Consider the following 16,805-nt stretch of genomic DNA (forward strand, 5'->3'; position numbering starts at 1 on the left):
CTTTGTGAAAAATTCTCCTAAAGGATTCCCAATAATTTTGCTTCGCGCAATTTCGTTACTTATCCCATCTTCACGAAGCAATGCGAATTATTTAGCTCTAAATAATTCGCATCAACTAATAAATAAACACAACAATTTCCTCCGTGTGTGTCTTCCTTTCAGAGGATCCCTAAGCTACATGGTTAATTTGCCTTATCACTCATTACTCTGCGCGTCAGAGCATAACTAATAAACAATTAAATTCAATTTCCTCGTTCCATTCTTCCTCCATTGCAACATTCACATTCACATTGTGTTGTTTGTTGCCATCAAGCTTCATAAATTAAGTACAACAAAAGTCTATTTAACCTACGAACGTCGCGCGCTCACACATTCATTAAAATTAATTTAATTTAAATATTCACGGAAAATCAGAAAGTCTTGTTATTTGCCTAATTTTCCGCTAATACGTACAGCTCTGAAAATTTTCATGCTTTTCAAATTAATTTTTTGCCATGGCAAAGCGTATGGAATCAAAACAAATAAACGTTTTCAAGTGTCTTCGTCGTCGTCGTCATAATTATCATAATTATGTTTTTATAACGTAGAACTATCGCAAAGTAGAAATGTGAGGTTTTAGGAACAAAGAAAGACTCGCAACAGTTTTTACTGCCGCCTCGTAAAATTTAGCATGAATTTTAATGAAGTACTAATTATAATTAGAAATAATTAATAATCATGTTTGTTTTTAATTTAAAATTTTTCTTCATCTCCCTGTAAATGACAAGGCGTCTCCATTACTTAATTAGCACTGCGCCATTACGGATTACGCGAAACCGCATTTTTTAATCCGTTTCCGCGTTGCAAATGAAAAAAACAATTGAACATGAATTAATAAATGAGGCGACGACGTCAGCGGGACATGGAAATGCATTTAAAAGGTTCGAACAATGGCAAGAATTAAAAGAAATATCGTGCAAAACGATAATAATAAAAATCACTTGCACACAAAAAAAATCGCAATGTGAAAAAAAAAACAAAAAAGTAATATTGTGCACAAAAAATTAAAATAATTACATTAGCATTTTATTGAATGGAAAAAAATGTCATTCCGGTCTTTTCAAAAAGTTGCGAGCCAAGTCAAGGGAGAAGAGGAATAATACGTTTTTTTCCTTCTTCTGTCGCTTTACTTGCTTTACGATTATTATTATCATTATGAGATCTTTGCTGGATGTTCACTCGCAGACGTAAGAAGATAATAAAATGGCGATAAAGAAATGAGTAACGCAAAAAAAAAGTTTTTAAGGAAGATTTAAATTTTTTTTTACGGAGAATTTGAAGGAAAAATGACAAAAGCGCTTTTTAATTGAAGAATAAATTTTAATTTATTTTTTAAAGAAATTGATGAATATTAAAAATTTTTTTCTAAAAAAAATTAAAAGACGGATAAAAATTTAAAATTTTGTCAAAGTCGTTTTAAAAATTTAAAAAATTAAATTTAAATTAAATAATTTTAAATATTCAAGAAATTAAAATAATTAAAATTAAAAAAAAAAATAAAATTAATATTAAAAAAATTTTATTGAATAAAATTAAAAATTTGTAGTTAAAATTTGTAGTTAAAAAAATAAATTTAAAAAATTTACAATTTAAATTAAAATTAAATTTTAATTGTTAAAAAAATAAATTAATTGCTAAATTAAGACCTAAAATTTAAATTATTTTTTAAATTTTAAATTAAATTACGACTTAATTTAGTCGTAAATAAAAATATTTGAAAAATATTTTAACTTTTTTTTTATTTTAATAATTTTTAGTGAATTAAATTCTTTTTTTTAATTAAAATCAAATTTAATTTTAAATAATTTTTATAATTTGATTAATATTTTTTTAAAAATATATTTTTAATTTTTTTTTAAGAAATTTTTTTTTAAATAAAAATAAAAATTGACTACTTTAAGTAATTTTTAAATAAATAAAAATAATTAAATTAACATTAAAAATAATTAAATTTATTAAAAATAATTAAATTTATTAAAAATAATTAATTAATTATTAAAAAAAATTAAAAAAAAAAATTGAATTTAATTAATTCAAAAAATATGAGTATTTATCAATTAAAAAAAAAAAAATATTTTTGAGAGTTGATTTTTAATTATTTTTTTTTAATTTTTTTACAAAATAATTTTCTTAAAAAATTTGATTAAAAAAAATTATTAATTCATCAAAAATTTGGTTCCTCAAATTAAAAAAAAATGTAAAAAGAAAACTAACAAATAAAAAACCATTTTAAGTCAATAAAACTCACTTTTGTTCTCTCATAGACCGTTAATAAAAGTCAATCCTCGATTGGATGCCACTTTTTTTCATTCACTCAATAAAAAATGAACTACGAAAAACTTCTTTTACAATTTTTACATGAAGAAGAAGAAGAATAAAAAGTTCATCCATAATCCATGATATTTGTCATCGAGAACGAAGGAGCAAGAAAGAAAAGACGTTTCCGTTCAAAAAGCAAATAATGCCAAGATCATAGAAAAAAAACTACTTTCTATCCATTGTGTTCTATATTTTCCATTCTTTTCATCATCATCATCATCATTTCTTTTTTGTGATTATTTTTGTATGTAAATAGACTCAAAAAGCACAGAAATATTTAATTGAATTTTTTTTTGTCATTTTACCACAATTATCCGGGACACTATGAATTGCCTGCAATGTCATCAAGAAATGAAGAGAAGACAAGAAAAAAAAATCATTTTGCATTAAAAGCTTAACTCATTTACCACTCTTTGAATTATATTCTATTTTTTTTTTGTTCGTTTTAATAAAGTCAAAGTACCAAACCTACCACGATGAATGCAATTTTTTTTTTGTAAAACTGCTTTTTTATTTTTTTTTTTTTGTATTGTTGATGCTTTTGTTGTTTACTATTTACCATAAAATGTCACACTTTTTGAAATTGCTGAATGCGATGATGGTACACTGGTGACATTTTTGTGTCATCGTACAGCCAGCTACAGAGAGAGTGAAAAAAGAATAAAATAAAATAAAATGATGATGACGCGAGCACTTGATATGTGCGTCCTCTCGATGTCTCTTTTGTGAAGGCATTCTACAAAAATGGGAAAAAAGCAGGCAGGCGAGAGCAAGGCAAGCAAACCAAGAGATAGATGATGCAATTAAATTAAAATGTCTTCCACACTTAAACATTTCTTGTCATCTCTTTTGTGTTTTTTTCGTTCACGGTCAAAGATTTTGTTTATGATATTTGGACAACAGCTGCTCCGTGATATCTTTTTGTCGCTTCGTTGGCGAAAAGGCGACATGACACTACTATAAAAGTTTTAATTTAAACTAAAAAATGTTTTTTTTTGAAGCGCAATGAGAGATTTTAAGGGGGTTGTTCAGTAAGGATGATTTAAAATTATAAAATATTTATTCAAAAGGTTTTTTATTAAATTTAAAGCGTTGCCTTAAAACTTAAAATTACTTATTTAAAATAAAATGTTCAAAATTAGTTGAAATCGAGTTAAAACTTGATAGAAAGAAAAAAAACTTTTCTCTAAATTATAAAGAAAAAACTGAACATTTGCTGCTTTTTTTACATTTGCTTTAATTAATTTAAGGCGTCGCTTTAAAAATTAAAAAAATTTTATTTGAAATAAATTGTTGTAGATTAATTATAATCTCTTCAAAAATAAGAAAATGCTCTTGAATTCCTTAAAATTTGAAAGAAAAAAAATAAATTTGCTTATCTTGAACTAACTTGAACTAATTTAAGGCGTTGCTTTAGATTTTTTTCGAACAGCTTTAATGAACTTAAATCAATTAAAATTAAATGAAAGAACTGTGAAACTTCATATGAGCTTTCAAAGTTAAAGAAGTTCAAATTAATATTGAAAAAAATTAAATCATAATTAAGGCGTCGCCTTAAATTTTAAAAACAAATATTTAGAAACTCAAAATATTTTAATTTAATTTAAAAAAAATAAAAAAGATTCAAAATTATGAAATTTTTTAAAACTTTTGATAAGATTTGACTTTTTCTTTAGCCTAACTCCCTTAAAATTTACAAAGCGACGCCTTAAATGAACAACGCCATGCTATAAACCGAAAAAGAGAGAGACAGCCACAGTTAACTGTCAAAAATCTCGACCAAGTACAGTTGACAGCACGAATAAAATTTATTGTGTTAACTTGCCTGTTATAATTTATAGCTTTTTTAAGGCCAAAAAAATATTTTTTTTTTATTTTTGAACAAATTGTACTCGTAAAAAAATTATTCTACCAAAGCAATTTCAGTTGAAGTAGAGAATTTTTATTATTGGCAAGAACGAGAAGAGATCAAGGTCGAAAATCCCTCAGAGACTTGTAAAAATTTTCACCGTTAAACTCTTGCCATTAAAAGTTTCAAGAAGAACATCAATAAAAAAAAACGAAGAAGAAAAAGAAGATATTCGATATTATTATGTTTAAATTTCATTTGAATAAACACTTTTCTCTAACAAGCAATAAATTTTGCCGTGTCAGAAAGGAAAACAGTTTCTCACGATTATTGTCTTAAAAGCTGCTGCGAGCAATCGGAACACCTTCATCATTATAATATCCCTTCCATTTATTGAACAACAACAGATAATAAAAATAAATTCTCTGATCAATATCCAGTTGCAAGTTACTTTACTTCATGCCCAAACAAAAAAAAAACGAAGAAAGTAAAGGATTAGGCAAATTCGAATAAAAAAAATAAAAAGATTTATTTAACTCTTGAGAAATGGATCTTTTAAAGTTACTCCGAGAATTTTTCATCTTTTAACCGTGATGAATCTAGTAGATTTTTCGTAATTGATGGCCCATTATTAACACATCCACATGCGAAATTAATGGTTTTGGCAATAAAAAAAAAGAGCAGAAGACGAGAAATTTATTGTTTGACGATGATTTGGTCATTAATGGTCGATTTTCGATGAAATATTGTGCAAGCAATCAAATAAATTTAATGTAAACACGAAATAAATTGCATTTCTCAGCAAGAGGCGATGGAATAAAAATTTTCTATTAATATTAAGAAAGTCTCGTCGTAAGTCATATTGGGAATGTTTGCCATGGGAAGTTTGATAAATCGATAAATTCGTAGCTTATTTCAAGTAACAAATAATATTTTTATTAAAAAATTGTCATCGTATTTTTCATTCACGTGAACACGTTGGATTGCACTGAATTTTCTTCGGGGGTTTTGAAAGGGAAGTTTCGAATATTTGGATTAGTTTTTTGAAAAATTTTATAGCGAATTGCCTAAAATCAAAAAATAATTTTCTATAAAATTTTCTTTAATTTTTTTTAATTTTTTTATTTTATTTTTAATTTTTTTTTTTTTTTAATTTTTTTTTTTTAATTTTTTTTTTTTTAATTTTTTTTAAATTTTTCTTTAAGATTTTCTTTAAAATTTTCTTTAGAATTTTCTTCGAATTCCTCTTTAAAATTTTTCTTCATTTTTTTATAATTTTTCTTTAATTTTTTTTAAATTTTTCTATAAAATTTTGTTCAAAGTTTTTTTTAAATTTTTCTTTAAATTTTTTTAAAACTTTTCTTTAAAATTTTCTTTTGAATTTTTATTTAATTTTGTCTTTTAAATTCTCTACAAAATTTTGTTTAAAAAATTTTTATAAAAATTTTCTTTAATAAAAAAAATTCATAATTTAAAAATTTCCAAAATGAAAAATTTTAGAATTTGAAAAAAATTTTAAAGCAACGCCTTAAAAATTGTTCAATTTATCGAGATCCTCTTTTTTCGCAAAATCCTCATGTTTCTCGTTTTTGTTTAACGTTTTCTTTTTAAATCAGAGAAAATTAAATTAAAACTTTTTCAAAATTTAAAAATTGCCAAAAATTTTTTTAGAATTTAATTTTGAAAAAAAAATTTAAGGCGACGCCTTAAAAAGTGTTCAACTTATCGAAAACCCCCTTCAACGTAAAAATCCTCGTCGACCATTACGTTTAAAATATTGTTGAGTCATTCTATTGACACCTTGACACTTATTATTGATAAGAATATTTTCCTTTTCCTTGCACGGCCCGACGACGTTCAACAGAAAATGCTCCGCCATATAACTAAAATTGACAAGAAAATGTGCTTACCTCGTTTAAAGCCCGCAATTTAAAGTTCTTGTTTGTTGTGTGTCAATTGATAGTCTTCGAACCTGTACCCAAGTTTCCTCTTTTGCGAAGGCAATACGGAGATTGACACTTTATAATACCACAATTGACATCACATTTTAATAACAAGCTTCAATGATCTTTAAAATTTATTGTCATGTCTGTTTACTTTTTAGTCGATGCGACATTCCGGATTTTCTGAGATGTCAAAACAATGCCGGAGACAAGACAAAGGAAAATGGACAGGTCATGGTCGAGTTTCAATGAAAAGTACTTAAAAGCTTTTATTTTTATTGATTTGATGTTTTTTTTTCGAAACAAATTACGTCTGATTTGATGGATTATCCGAATCGACGACGACGACGTCACAAAACATGTCATTAATTTTCGAATAAATAAAAAGGAACGCAGATTGACAGACAACTTCATTAAATTCCGTCTGATTAAGTCCGAAACAAGCAGCAGCAGCAGCAAAACACTTGCTGAATCCCCATTTTAATGCGAAAATAATCTTCTTTGCAAATATTTATCATTCCAGCTTGAAGCTCGTTCACAGATGTTTTCGTATATGAAGCGAACCACAAGTAGTTTATGACGAGAAAAAAAAAGTTAAGAAGACTTATGGCGAGGAAGACCATTAAAGTTTGTCAAAGAGAGAAAAAGGTGACAGATGTTGTTGGACTCCCTTGTCGAAACATTTAAATAATCTGTTATTTTTCACCGTTGCTGGACAAAAAAGTGTCTGTCTCTGGTTGTTGCTCATCACTTACGGTTCAAAAGAGGATAAACTAACGTTTTTATCGCATTTCGAAGGAAAAATTTGAAGAGGAGTATGAAATTGTGAAGTGAGGAGTACTAAAATGTGAAATTTTCAATAAATTGTTTAAAATTTAGATATTCCCAATTAAGTAACTCGTGAAAAAAATTTGAAGAGGAGTATGAAATTGTGAAGTGAGGAGTACCAAAATGTGAAATTTTTTAATATTTTTTTTAAAAACTCAACAATTAAATGACTTTTGAGGCTAATGAAGTACCTTATGAAAAAAAAATTTTGAAGAGGAGTAAGAAATTGTGAAGTGAGGAGTACTAAAATGTGAAATTTTTAATAAATTGTTCAAAATTCGCCAATTTAATGACTTTTAAGCCCAATTAAGTACTTCATGAAAAAGAAATTCGAAGAGGAATATGAAATTGTGAAGGTAGGAAAAATGTGAAAAATTTAATAAATTGTTCAAAATTCGCCAATTTAATGACTTTTAAGCCCAATTAAGTACCTCATGAAAAAAAATTTGAAGAGGAGTATGAAATTGTGAAGTGAGGAGTACTAAAATGTGAAATTTTTAATAAATTGTTCAAAATTCAGATATTTAATGACTTTTAAGCCCAATTAAGTACCTTATGAAAAAAAATATTGAAGAGGAGTATGAAATTGTGAAATGAGGAGTACTAAAATGTGAAATATTTAGCAATTTAATGATTTTTAAGCTTAATTGAATACCTTATGATGTTAAAATTAACTTCTTTTAAATCCACAGAGCTCATCGCAAACTTTTTTCTTTAAAAACAGGAACAAAATTTAATTAAAGAAAACACTGAAAATATGTTACCTCGTGCTCACGGTAGATAAATCAGAATGCCATCACCAAGAGAACGACAAAAATCCGCTAAAACGAAAAAAAAGTGCGAAAACAAAAAGAAATCAAAGTAAAATTGAAAAAAAAGGAAGAAAAAAAGATGAGACAACGGATAAGGAAGGAATGAAAAAGAAAGTGCTTAAAGACAAGCGGATCTTCTACCGTCTTCGACTGTATTTATAAAGAAGAAGATTGTCAACTGGATTATCGTTCCTCGAGAATTGAATGTTGTTTTTCCTTTCGTCTTTTGGCATTTAATGCGTAAGGCGAGAAACATGCGAGGAAGGAAGAGAAATGTTAAGATAATCATAATGGAAATGGGCTTCTAAATAACTTTATTAACAATTACCTTTTTTTTCGTCTTTTTTCAAACAAAAAAACTTTTATTTAAATAAAAATGAGACAATCATACGCTTCAAATGAATGGAAATTACTTCTAATAAAGTTTCTACGCATTGTAATGGATCCGCAAGACATCGCAAGTCAAATCAAGGCTAAATATAGCTTCTCGTATTTCTATTCTTCTTCTTTTTTTTTTGCAAAGGCGACGAACAATGATCCAACAGAGAAAAGAAAAAAAGATTATATCTCTGTGTTGTTAACATGAACGCCTTTCATCTCAAATCAATTATAATAATAGAAGAAGACGATGGTCGTCGAGGCGCCATAAATATCTTTTTTTTTGCAAGAAATAAAATTATTTCACATGATGCTCAATAATAATGGGGGGAAGTTAGCGACGGACGAGTCAAATTGCCACGTGCGATTGTTGCTTCTTCATTTTCTTCCGCCAAGACACTTTTTTTCAAGGGCAACCCATCACCATCAGTACAGACAGAGTCTTGTCAGATAAAATCTAATTCATTATGTTAAAATGTTTAAGAAAAAAAAAGTATAAAGTTATCCTTGGAGTTATCGGCAAAGAAGGATCTCTTTGTATTTATTTTGCGCTCTCATGTGTCATTTGCAGATAGAATTGTCCTATTATGAAGATTAAATTTCGTCCGGTTTCAGTTTTTTTCTTTGCAGTATGAGTTGTAAATATTTGCGAGGTCAAGTTTAGTCTCTTCTTTCAACGCAATATCCTTTTTATGGAAAAATTATTTGTGACAAATATGGGTTTGGAAGTTGATGTGAAAAGAGTTAAAGCGCATTTTGAAAAATTTTTTAGATCTTTCTTGACAAACTTTTAGATCTCATTTGACAAAGTCTCAGATCTTATTTGACAAAGTCTCAGATCTTATTTGACAAAGTCTATTTGACAAAGTCTCAGATCTTATTTGACAAACTTTTAAATCTTATTTGACAAACTTTTAGATCTTATTTGACAAACTCTCAGATCTTATTTGACAAACTCTCAGATCTTATTTGACAAACTCTCAGATCTTATTTGACAAAGTCTCAGATCTTATTTGACAAAGTCTCAGATCTTATTTGACAAACTCTCAGATCTTATTTGACAAACTCTCAGATCTTATTTGACAAGTTGTCAAGTTCAACGGACAACCTCGACATCTTCAAATCGATCTCTAATAAAAAATTCTTCAAATGCTATAAAATGCCATCTCAGTCACAACAAACCATCAAAACAAAACGAAAAAAAATCCAAAGTTCCTTCTCAACTGACCTTCATTATGTCATTTCTTTCAGTTTTGTCTGCTTGACAAAAAATATGCCGAATCACTTGACGAACAAACATAAAATGCCTTCCATTATACATGTTAGTTTAGATTCAATCGCCTGGAAAAAGTGACACAAAAAAACTTTAAAAGCATTAAATCACATGTTAAAGTTACTTTTTGTGTCAGTTTCCTTTTTAGCAAAGTCGTGTGTTATAAATCGTTGAAAAATTGTCTATTTCGATTAAATGGCAAAATAACTTGTAATAAATGTCGACTTCCTTTTGTGTTTATCTCGAGCCGGCTATGAAAATGCACGAAAGTCGGTTATTAATGCGTTCGGAATTACCGCAAAAAGCTATTTTCTCTTCCCCAAAGAAGAAGTGAAGGAAGAAAAAGATCGTGAAATTTATTGGCTAAGCACTAAAAATAGGGAAGCAGGCTTTAAATAACTTTTCATTGACAGGAATTTTACTGCATATTGCATAAAAACTAACTTTTTCTGTTATTTTTCGTTCGTTCGAATATTTGACAAATAATTTTTGTTTTATTGATTTATCCAGTCACCCAAATAAATTGCTTAATTTTTGTTTCTCCTCCATTGTTGTTTGCTTTACAAATTAAGTGACTGTAAAAAAATTAATTAATTAACAATTAAACAAATTTTGTCATGAATTTTGTCTATTTTTGTGCGCGCCTGTCATAAAACGACAAAAAAAATTTTACGGGTCGTCTAATCCAATCCAAACCAATAAATAGTACGAACGCAAAAAAGAAAGATAAATTTTCTGCGATAAAGACAAACACGAGGACGACGCGCTCCGACATCGAATGAATAGTAATTAGCTGGGCGATGATAACAAAATTCACGAATTTTTAGACAAATATTTGTCGATAAATTTTTGTCTGAACATTTTTCGCTTCGTAGTCAATTAAAATTAATTGCTGCTCTTTTGTCTCGGAGGCGATGGCGAATGGCGATGATGAGCCAAACAAAGCAATTCGCATCACTTTTCCGGTAACATTTTTACCTTGAAGCGATATCCGACGACGACGTTGAGAATTAATGACATTCCATTTCAGTTTCATACACGTGAATTATGTGCAGGTTTTTGGCCTTTATATGTCTTGGTCATAAATTATATTTTTCCTTTTCTTTTCATATTTTTGCGCATCGATGGACGACGGAAGTACGGCAACAATAACAACAAAGTAATAATTTTGCCGCAATTTCAGGAATTTTGAAAGAAAAAATGTGTTTTGGATAGGTTTAACGTCCTTGAAATTTGAATTTGAAATCGATTGTAACGGATTCACAATCAGTAAAAATTCACAAATTGACTTGAAATTTGCTTTAAAATGTCTTAATTAACTTCAAGAAGGTTTTCGTAAAGGAAAAATTCAAAAAAGTTGGTTAAAACCTGTGGAAAATGAGAAAATTGGTATGTAAAATTCATTGCATATTTTTTAATAAATAAAAATTTTTAGAAATTAAATTTATTGCATATTTTAGGGAACTGTTTTCGTTAAAATATTAGCATTAAAAAATTATTTCAATAATTTTTAATTTAATATTTTAGATAAATTGTTAAAGCGTTTAAGATAAAGTAAAAAATAAAATAAATTAAATTAAAAAAAATATTAAAATAACACAGAAAAAAAATTAAATTAAAAAAAACCAATATTTAATTAATTTAACATTTAATTGTGAAAAATAATCAATAAAATTAATTTAAATAAATAATTTAACAAAATTTTTAGAAATAATTAAATGAATAAAATTTTATTGTTTTATAATTTTTTTTTGTAGGTAAATAAATAAAAAATAAATAAATAAAAATTCAACATTTTAAAAAAATAATTTATTAATAAATAATATTGATTTAATTTATTTTTTAATTTAATTATTTTCGATTAATTTCTTGAAATTTCTTATTAAATTAATTGATGTTTTTAATTAATTAAATTTAAAAAAAAAATTATATTAAAATTTTTAATTAAATTAATTAATGAATTAAAAATTTAATTCCTTTTTAAAAAAAATAATGTTTTTTTTTAAATTTAAATAAATTTAATTTTTATTTTTTTTATTATTTATTTTTTTTAATGAAAATACGCTTAAGCTTTAAATTTCTCGACAACCTTCAAACATCTTGTCCATTTTTGGTAATGTGAACAATAAAAGACAAGTCGTCGTCATTTCGTCATCTTTTACGGGACAATTTTATTTATTTCACTCAATTTTATGTCGTTTTGCCTTGAGAACGGCAACCATCAAAAAGTTGTAAAAATTTCAATTTTATGATTATGAGCGGTCATTTTTCTTCCGCCTAATTGGAAAATGTGGCAGGTTTCACATCATAAACTAATAAATAAATAATCATCATCACAAAAGTAGCTGAGTGAGTTACCAAACAAGTGCAAGTTGATTAAATATGTTCGGAATCAATCAGGAATGCTTAAATAGTTTTCCTTTGTTTTCACGAGAGAAAGAGAGAAAAAGTTTTTCCATTCGAACTATTTAAGCAAATAAAGGGCCCGAAAGAGAAAAGTGCACACATTGCCGATTCGGATTCAATTAAATGCATGCCTCCTCTTCATCTGTGGAGTTTACTTTCATAGCAGCAGCGGAAACTTATTGTTTTGTACGGAAAATAAAATAAAATAAATGCACACACTTGCTCGACTTCTTTACATCGGCAGCGAATAAAGAGAAAAACGAAAGAAACCAAGTCGAAAGAATTTCAAAACTTTAATTTAATCAAATGATGTGTACACACACATTCACACTCAAAACTCACACACAAACGGAATAGTTGGTTAAATTCCAGAAAAGAAAGAGATCGTAAATGCTCGTGCATAGAAATTCAGATATAAAGAGAGAGAGGAAAATAAGTGCACTCCAAAGTTATGTAAAAGTTTGGTAATTTTTGTGAGTTGTAAAAATTTCGTGTGGAAAGTGAAGAAGTAAGTAGTAAAAATATGGCGATTCAAACTTGGGATTTTTTCATTAAAAGATTTAAATTTCAATCAAATGAAATGGAATTTATTGCAGTTTTTTTTAAGATGAACGGAAATTGCGAAATTTAACAAAAAAAAAAAAAAATTAAGAAAGAAAAATAAGGGAAAATGTTTTTGTTTTTCTAAAAAATTAATTGACTTGAGTGCATTTTTAATTCAAACATTTTTAATTAATTTAATTTTTAGAAAAAAAATAGTTAAAGTTTTTTTCAAAATTTTAGAATTTTTTTTATAACATATATTTTTAATAACGAAATTTATTAATTGAGCCTAATTTATTTATTTTTTTTTTGCTGAATTATTTTAAAAAATTTTTTAGAAAATCTTAAAAAAAAAGTTCCGAAAAATCAATGAATTAAATTTTTTTTATTAATTATTTAATTTAATTTTTTTAAATAAAATTTAAATAAATTCCGATATTGAAATTTTTAGATATTGTAATTTTATTAAATTAATTTTTTACTGAAAAATAATCAAATTTATATTAAAATTTAATTAATTAAAATAATTAATTTATAATTGAAATTTATTTATTTTAATTAATTTATTTTTAATATTAATTATTTTTTTTGTATAAAAATTTTTTTCTTTTATTTGAGAAAATTTATTAGAAATTATTTTTCGACCTAAACTTCGATCTAACAAAATAATTTTTTTTTAATATTGAAAATTATTTCCATTAATTAAATTAATAAATTAAAAATTAAATAAAATAAATTAAAATAATTAATATTAAAATTAATTTAATTTAATTAATGGAAATAATTTTTTGAAAAATAAAAATAAATTTTTAATATTAAAAATTTTTTTTTAAATTTTTTAGATCGATGTTAAGATCATAAATAATTTATAATAAAATTTCTAAAATAAAGTCAAAATTTTTAAAGTTTCAAAATTACTTAAAAATTCTCAACAAATTATGAAAAAAATTAATTTATAAATTTTTTTTTAAACGTAAAAAAGACATTCATAACTTCTAAAAGTGCCTTAAAATTCCTAAAAAAATAATTTCAAGAAAATCCCGCTCTCCTTTTTTTACATTTAAAAACACCGCCATAACTCACGCTATTCCGCGCAATCATTTATTGCGATCTCCATCACATACCGTGACGGTAATAAAACTCACAGCACTAAAAAAAAGTAGGAAATGTACAATTTTTCTATCCCTTTACTACAAGTTTCAATAGTAAGTTTTTATTTGCTCTTTTTTTATTATTTTGAGTCATAAACTTTTATATTTTTTTTTCTAATGCGTGTTACTCGCAAAATAAACTTAGTTGCAACTGAATAATTATTTTTATTAAAATTATGAAATTTATTCATAAGACGTCACCAAAACGCAATAAAGTGAAAAATTTCGAATCGATCTCCAAAGACTACAACGACGACGACGAGAGAAATAACTCAGAAGAAAAACTTGTTCAAGCATAAAAATTATTCAATAATAAAATTCTTGTCTCTTCTTCAGAAGGTGTGCGAATAAAAATCAAAGTGTATATCTAATAAAAATAAAAATAATAAAAAAAAGATGGAGAAACTTACCTGCAACAAGACGATTCAAGATAGTTATCTCATTGCTCGACTAAAATTTGCCAGGAAATACAGTAAAAACGTGCTTTTTTCCGAACAAACATTTCTCGGGATAATATTTTATGCAGAATTCATAAATCACGGATAGTCTTCAGTGTCGGCAGAGAGAAAGAAAGAGAGAAGTTGGCTACTCATTCAGGCATATTAAACATAATGAAATGAAAAAGCAGTTGAAACGAGTCTTCTGATGATGTGCTCGGGAGAAAAAGTGCAAAACTTGGTAAATATATATAAATTTTTTAATATATTTTAAAGAATTAAAAAGGCAAAGTGCCTTGATTGCACTCCTTTCTGCATTTTCGCTTTGAAGTGGTTTCTCATTTATTTATTTTTTATTTCATTTCGAGGCAAAATCTGCGTTTTTCATTTAATTAGCTTTCGCAACAGGCAAGTTTTTAATAAATTTCTCCCCGTTTTTGCCGGAGTCAAAGGCACAGCGGTGAGTTTCAAGCGGAAATTCGACCTTTTTTAAGTCTTCCATTGTAGAAACTTATCGACAATTAGGGCCTTTGTTCGTTGAATCGACGAGAGATGTCTGCCAAATTATTCGCCAAAGATAATAAATGATCATTATTATTATAATAAAATGAATGGAGACTCTACAATGACTCCATTATTATCACTTATTGTTATTATTACTAAAACAAGAGAATTCGGGTCAATTACTCACTTGTTGAGAGAAAATGGTAATTATTAAGGATTGTTTTGCGTTTCGTAGCGTGACGTGTGAATGATGTCAATGGTTTGCTGCCTGCGTGGAAGAAGATAAATGCAAGAATAATATTATTTTATTATTGCACGCAATGTGGGCTTTTGAAAATATGGGGAAAAAGTATTAAGTGGGATGTTGAATAATACCCAACTATTTAAAATTAATTCTTTTGGGTGAGTTTATTGAATGGATGTGTTTAAAAATTTTTATTTTTGAATTTGATATTTTTTTTTAAATAATTTTGTTTACTTTTTTTTTTAAATTAAATTATTTAATTAATTTTTATTTATTAAAAATTTATATTTTTTTTATTTTTAATTAAATTTAATTTAAAAAAATTTTTAAAAAAATATTTTAACTAATAAATTGAAATTTATAAAAAAATTTAAAATAAATAATTTTAAAAAATGAAATTCAAAATTTTTTTTTTTTAAATTCTAAAAAAATAAAGAAATATTTGACTAAATTACTATTATAAATTTATTTTAATTAAAAAAAATTTTTATTTAAATTTAAATTTTATATTTTAAATATTTTTTTTTTTAATTTATTTTTTTAATTATTCAAAAATAATTAAAATTTATTTACATATTTAAAAATTTAAAAAAATTAAAAAATTTATTGTTTTTTTTTTTAAAATTAATTTAATTTTTTTTAATTTTATAATTTTTAAACAAATTTTTAATCTTTAAAAAAATTCTTTTTTTTTTTAAAAAAGTAAAAAATCAAAAAATTAAAATTTTGATTAAAAAAAAAAAAGGCAAAAAATAAAAATACGGTTTTTTTTTAACCGAATAATCCTTAAATGTTTAATTTATAAATCAAAATTAAATTAATTTTCATTCCATAAGAAAAATTTTTATTAAATTTTTTTTTATTTTTAAAAATTTTATAATTAATTTAAAAAATTTTTTAAAAAAGTAATAAAAAGGTTTAAGTTTTTATTTTTTTTTCAAAGCAAATCGCGATGATTTATAAAATATTTGGAAAGAGAAACAAAAATTAACAGAAAATTTACTTAAAAATAATTTTGATGTGTTTATCAAAATAAAAATTTTGCTTGAAAATAAAAAATGATAATAAATTTTTTTTTTTATTTTTGAAAATACGAAAAATAATAAAAATCTTTTAAGCCTTTAAAATCCGGGATTTTTAAACAACGTTTAAAAAATCAAAAATAAAAAAAAAAAAAAAATTTAAATCTCTTTTCAAGCATATATTTTAATCTGAAACTATTTTTTAACTACAAGAAAAAAGTGCAAAGAAATAAATCACCATAGGGGAGCAATAATTAATGGTTAGAATATCCATCAGAGCAACAACATAATAAATATAGGGGTTCACTTTCACGACAACAACATACTCGGCAATTATAAAGTCGACGAAATGTATCTCAGTTATGATTTTGCAGCGATTTGCATCATCATCATCATCAACAACAATATCATGAAGCGTGAGTATTATTGCATGTCTCAGACACGATGACAACCATAATTAATTGAATAATTAAAATTAAATGTCTTGCGAGAGTTGAAATTAGTTTCACCCGAAGACCGAGGATTGCTTTATGCGGTAATTATTCTAATAATTATTGTGCATTTGTCATCGTTATCGCAATTTCAAAGAGATTTCTTTGCGGAGCAAAATGTCACACGCAGCAAATTTTTTTTCTACTCATTTGAGTGAAACCCGAGAAGGATTAGTATGACATGTGTTTAAAATTATTATTTATTTTATAATCTCCTACGTTTCGCATCAGAATGTGCATATAATTAAAATTTGTGCCTCGTCGAGAAAGAATGGAATGAAACCTTACTCACTTGACCCGGAAGTTAACTCACACATCAGCCATTTATATTCAAATGAGATTCAGAGCACATAAATAATTGACTTCGTTCCTCCATGCCTCAACCAAGCAATCTACAGAGAGAGAGAGGAAAAAAAAGAAGACGAAGAAAAATACAACAAATAGCATGTCGACCTTCTTCTTCGTATTTTTCTCTTCGTTGTCTCTTTTTTTTTCCAAAGCTAAGCTAACGTGATGCTGCTGCTGCGGCTGATGTGCTTACGTTCTCTGCTTATTTTAAATATTTT

Source organism: Culicoides brevitarsis, chromosome 3, assembly GCF_036172545.1.
Source record: "Culicoides brevitarsis isolate CSIRO-B50_1 chromosome 3, AGI_CSIRO_Cbre_v1, whole genome shotgun sequence".
NCBI classification, from domain to species: domain Eukaryota; kingdom Metazoa; phylum Arthropoda; class Insecta; order Diptera; family Ceratopogonidae; genus Culicoides; species Culicoides brevitarsis.